At 42.1% G+C, this 6,234-nt stretch overlaps 1 pseudogene; it reads left to right on the top strand.

The window, feature by feature from the left end:
- Positions 1-333: 333 nt before the first annotated feature.
- On the top strand, positions 334-5,678 carry LOC114008811 (UPF0547 protein C16orf87 pseudogene; annotated as a pseudogene).
- The last annotated feature ends 556 nt before the right edge of the window (positions 5,679-6,234 follow it).

Here is a 6,234-nt window from a genome sequence, read left to right as displayed (position 1 = left end):
CTTTGTCTTCTCTCTCTCTCTCTCTCTCTCTCTCTCTCTCTCTCTCTCTCTCTCTCTCTTCCTCCATCTCTGTCTCTCTCTGATGAGCACATAAGCCCTCTGGTAATATTTTTTAAAAAGAAAGTAGATTAGATATATAATAATTTTCCATCTCATGAAAGCATTTTCAATCCTCACAAAAATCCATTTCTCTACAGTATTCTAGAAGCAATTCAGGACAGCAGATGTTTATGTCAATTTAAAGGTGCTCCATATATAATTGTCTCTTTCGATCCCTTGTCTCTCGGAGTATGTAGTGGTAAATCTCAGGACATTTACCTTTGATTTCTCCAGATGGTGATGTTTGAGGGTATTCAGCTAAGACGCTTCTTAGAGCAGTACTATCGGTAAAGACAACACTGTGACTACCTCCACTGCCAGCTTTGCCATGAGTCTTTTATGGAACTTTCAATATCTCGCCTCCTTCCCTGATTTTCCAATTTCAATATAAACTTATTTGAAAATAGAGAAGCTGCCAAATCATAATTACTTTTCATTGCATTTATGTGATTTTCTTAATCTAATTTTTTCAGCTAAATATGACACTGTGTGGAGGACTCATTTCAGTCATTTTCCAAAAGGAGTTCATAGAGTTGTCTCATAACTTTGCTCCCCAATTTTTTCACAATCATTGTGCTGGGTAATTTTATTAATGGGGGAATATGCTATAATAAAAGTTATATGGGGGAACCAGCAGTTAGTGTGATGGCTATGTCGCTGAACTCCCATGTAGTTGACTGTGGTTCAAGTCCTGGAACCGGTGGCTTAAACTTACACCAGGCACGTGTGTGTGCATGCCCAAGATCCTGAGAGGAGAATGGAGGAGAAGGGATTGTGATGTGGCCATCCCCCCGGGGGGTGATTTCTCACTTTCTGTCTCTCTGTCTCTCTAGTGAGCACACTGACCCTGTACCAAAAACCTCCCCAAAGAACAAAAAAATTTACATTGGACCAGCTTGTTTCATGGTGGTTAAGGTGCTGGATCCCACATAGGATGTATGTGCTTGCCAGAGAGAGAGACAGAGACATAGAGAGGGAAAGTAAGAAATCACCCCTCGGGGGATAGCCATGTCACAATCCCTTCTTCTCCATTCTCCTTCTGGGATTTTGGGCACACAGGCACACATGCCCAGTATGATTTTCAAACCATCATGTCTGGAACTCGAACTATGGTCAGCCATGTCAGAGGCCAGCACGTTAACCACTATACCACCTGCTGGTCCTGCATCTCTGCCTTTTTATGAAAAGGGTGACTGGAGTCAGTCAGGTTCATGCATACAAAGGGCTAAGGCCAGCTTGTCAGGGATTATTCTTAGAGAAGCTTGTGGGTTTTGTCAATTCACCAAATATATCCAATGGTGAGTGCTCTTTCTCATACTGACATTCTAATCAACTGATCTAAATCCAAAATGCCAGGTTTGTCAGGCTGGATAATAACATTAAATTATCAAGCAAAATGATAGGGTCCTTATGAAGATCTAGGAAGTCTTTGGCAATTGCTCATAATTTGGCTCTGTAGTCTACCACGGTTCGAGTCCCAGACCTGGTGGCTTAAACTCACACTGGGTGAGTGTGCATGTGTGCCCAAGATCCCGAGAAGAGAATGGAGGAGAAGGGATTGTGGTGTGTTCATCCCTCCTGGAAGGTGATTTCTCGCTTTCTGTCTCTCTGTCTCTCTCTTTCTGGTGAGTGCACGTGCTCTATAGCAAAAACCTCTCAAAAAAAAAAAAAAAAGGGATTCATATTAACTGGATGGAAGGCCAGGTAGAGTAAAGATGCCTTCTGCTGCTGGACACTGGGGAGAAGAGGCACAAAAAAACAGGAAGAGAGAAAGGCTGAAATAAGCTGTCTGAACTTCTGGATTTCCTTTTCATCTGCTCTTGAAGCTGTTAGACACTGTAAGTTTTATTGTAAAGTGGCATTTTATTAGGTTCTGCATGTCTTTTACTAGCCTCTACATACCAATTGAAATAACTGCTTGGACCAGCCAGTGGTGTGGTGGTTAAGGTAGGTGGATCCCACATGGCTGACTGCACGGTTCACGTCCCAACCCAGCAGCTTGAGAAACCTTCCGGGCACATGTGTGTGCCCCAGATCCCAACAGAAGGGAGAGAGAAAGGTGAAGGGATGGCAACATAGCTACCCCCCACGAGGATGTTCTTTCTCTCTCTCTTGTAAGTGCACATACCCTTTAGCAAGGTTTTAAAAATAAATAATTTCTTCATCTCTTTTGATGTATGTTTCCAGCTTCCAGTTTAGATCTTTAAAATACTAATTTAGGGGATCCAGCAGGTAGTGTAGTAGTTAAGGCGCTGACCACAGTTCAAGTTCCAGACCCACCGGCTTGAAAATCATGCTGGCCCATGTGTGTGCATCCCCAAAATCCTGAGAGGAGAAGGGATTGCAATGTGGCCATCCCCTCAAGGGATGATTTTTTACTTTCTCTATCTCTGTCTCTCTCCAGCAAGCTCACACACCATATGGAAAAAAAAAAAAAAAATTTAAATACCATTGGAATCATAGTCAACTGCGGTTTGAGTGCTGGACCCGGCAGCTTAAAACTCACTCTGGGGGTGTGTATACATGCCCAAAATTCCAAGAGAAAAATGTAGAAGGGATTGCAGCTTGGCTATCCCCTCTGGGAGGTGATTTCTTGCTTTCTGTCTCTCTGGAGAACACACACACCCTATAGTTAAAATCTCTCTCTCAAAAAAAAAAACAAGAATACTATTAATAATTTAGAGGTAGGACAGCAGATAGCATATTGGTTATGTCTCTGGACTCCCACTTAGTCGACTGCAGTTCAAGTCCCAGACCCAGCAGCTTAAAATTCACACCGGGTGCATGTGCATGCATGCCCAAAATTCCAAGAGGAGAATGAAGAAGAAGGGATTGCACCATGACCATCCCCCCAGGTGATAATTTCTCACTTTCTGTCTCTCTCTGTCTCTTCAGGGAGTTCACATACCCTATAGCTAAAATTTCTCTCAAAAATGTAGGAGCTGGCCACCTAACACAGTGGTTAAATGCTATGCAGAGAATGCCAAATCCCACATGATTGAACAGGGCCCAAGTCCCAGCCCCAGGGCCTTGAAAAATAAGCTGGAAACACATATGCATACTCAGGATTCTGGCAGGATGTTGAATTGGAGGCAAAAGGATTACGGCATAGCCAGGCTGCGCTAAAGAGTGCTTTCTCTCACTCTCTCATACACACACATACACATGTACCCTTTGGCACTAAAAAAAATTCAAATTCAAGAATGTCATATATTCTCCATACAGGAAGTTGCAGAAGTAATTTATCCTTAGTTGAATTTAATCATTTATTAAGTATGCTCCTGTATGAGATTCCTAGATTTTTCATTTAAGCCCACGTGGAGTTACTACAGGTGACCAGAAGCAAATTCTGAGTTCTCATAATTTATTAAATAATTTTCTTGTAACAACACTTGAATGAGCAGTGTTTTGAAACTATTTTAATGAGGTGCTTGTGCACAAGACTTCCCATGGGTGGTACATACCTTTTGTTTTTTTTAACTGACACCAGTGGCTAAATACCACACAGTATTTAGGGATTCAAGGAGTAAGAGCGACCAGTTTTTTCCTAGTCACCTCCCAAAGAGGCCTGAGTTTCCTCTGACCTAGAAATGGTGTGTGCTCTTCACAGCAGGATCAGGAGAGATGGCTGCACATCATGGGCATACCATGAAACTAATCCTGTTCTCAGTTATGTGAGAACGTCCAAGAAAGGGCCAGGGGAAAGAAATACTTCTTCTCTTGGCAGTAGCAATAATAAACAGAGGTTAGCTTATTCTGAGAAAAGAAGGGTTCTTCCCATCCAAACTTAAATCAAAGATCATAAATTGACAAAGATCAAAATAATACCTGTAAGCTAAAATCAGAAGTAGCAACATCTGGGACCAGCAGATGGCCTAATGATTACATCGTTGGACTCCCACCTAGTCAACCACAGTTCAATTCCCAGACCTGGTGGCTTGAAACTCACACTGAGCATGTGTGCATGCATGCTCAAAGTTCCAAGAGAATGGAGAAGAAGGGACTGTGGCATGGCTATCTCCCCTAGGAAGTGATTTCTTGTTTTCTATCTCTGTCTTTCCAGCAAGCACACATGCCCTATAGCAAAAATCTCTCTAAAAAAGGAAAAAAAAAAAAAAAAAAAGACTTCACACCGGACAAAAATAACAGAGAAGGGTCTTATGGGCAGGGGATAGACAGGATTGGGTGAAAGAAAAGTCCATTAGCAAAAGCTGTCTGAAGCCGTTTATTGGCAGTGATAATGATTCTTATCAGACAGGAACACTGCAAACCTAGAATCATCTAGAGAAAGAATGACTTGGGACCAGCAGTTAGCATAATGGCTATGTCGCTGGACTCCCATGTAGTCGAACGTGGTTCACGTCCCGGAGCCAGTGGCTTAAAACTCATGCCGGATGCGTGTGCGTGCGTGCCCAAGATCCCAAGAGGAGAATGGAGGAGAAGGGATTGTGGCATGGCCATCCCCACTAGTGGATGATTTCTTGCCTTCTGTCTCTCTGTCTCTGTCTTTCTGATGAGTGCATGCACCCTATAGCAAAAACCTCTCAAAAAAAAAAAATGGATACACTAACAGAAATCATTTATTCACAAATTGGTATAGACTACATATGTAACTTTGTTACTGAGATTCTTTGAAGAGCTCTGTTCTTTCTTTCTTTTCCTTTTTTTTTTTTTTTAAGAAGTTTTTGCCTTAGGCCATGTGCATTCCTTGGGGGAAGAGAGAGAGAGAGTCAATGAGAGGGAAAGTGAGAAACCACCCCCCAGGGGAATGGCCACATCACAGTCCCCTCTCCATTCTCCTCTTGGGATCTTGGGCACACGCATGCACCCACGCGTGCACACACACACGCACGCATGCACGCTGCATGATTTTCAAGCCACCAGGTCCTGAACTCAAACCACAGTCAGCCATGTGGGAGTCCAGTAATGTAACCTCTACACCATTTGCTGGCCCCTGATGAAATCTGTTCTTTCTTTGTCACTCTGTGTTTCCATGAGTTGCTAGGCAAAGATCTAATTTCTGGTTTGGGAGTTCAAGGGTTGGAAAAGAAAATAAATGTTTTCAGGAGAGGTAAGACAACAGAGAAGAAATGGTAGGGCAGCCAACTGTCAATAACCCAAAGAGCTGATTTGAGCCATTGGTGGGAATAGATGCCGAAGGACCTACTTCCATGAATGACTTCTTGAGTCTCAAGTACCGAAGAATGAGGAGATGAAAGTTGGTATTAAAATTAGCAAAATTGGTAGGAGACCGGAGGGCCTGAGCCACTATCACTGCTGCCACTGAGGGAGAGGATCAGGTCTGTAACTCGAGCCCAGGAAGTGAAGATGGCCACCAAATCATGCCCCAGTGTGACCAACAGGTTCCTGATGCACATAAATCATGCCCCTGTGGTTATATGTTTATTAGCAGAAAACTTTTCAATGCAAAATACTTAGAGAAATTACCACCTTCTACAGAGAAACAGGAAAAGGAAATTGACAATCTATGCTAACTCTCTGATGAAAAGGCTTTCATGTTTTTAGTCCCTTTGGCAGAAATAAATAGAAAAATTATCCATCAAAGACTTATTCTCTGATACTTGCAAGTAAAATCTGTTGGAACTTTCTTCAGGATTACATCAGAGTTATGGACTCTCAAGAGCATTCTGACTCTGTCAGCGTAAAAGGGTCATTGATATATTTTCCCATAATTTAGCCCGTGCCAGTTTGTGGGAAAAGCTATAGGCTTGGCCTGTTCTGGGATTTCCTTGTATTTACCAAAGAGTATTGTCATAATGTTCTGTGTTTGAGATATAAGTTAGTGTACTTACAAAAAGAAAAAAAATGAGGGCCGGCAGGTGGCGTGCTAGCTAAGGATGCCAGACTCCCACATAGCTGGCTGCAGTTCGAGTCCTGGACCTGTTAGCTTGCTTTCTCACTTTCCCTTTCTCTCTCACTCTGTCACGCTAAATAAGCAAAATAAATAAATAAATAAAGTTAAATAAAAATAATTATTTATTTATTTTTTTATTTTTATTTTTTAAAGATTTATTTATTCATTTATTCATTCATTCATTCATTTTAATTTGACCAGAGAAAGACACACAGAGAGAGACAGGCAAGTGAGAAAGGAAGCCACCAGGTCCAGGACTC

Source organism: Tupaia chinensis, unplaced genomic scaffold, assembly GCF_000334495.1.
Source record: "Tupaia chinensis unplaced genomic scaffold, TupChi_1.0 Scaffold000395_1, whole genome shotgun sequence".
In the NCBI taxonomy this organism is placed as follows: domain Eukaryota; kingdom Metazoa; phylum Chordata; class Mammalia; order Scandentia; family Tupaiidae; genus Tupaia; species Tupaia belangeri.
The sequence above is the reverse complement of the archived record's forward strand: the minus strand, read 5'-3'. Positions and strand labels throughout refer to the sequence as shown.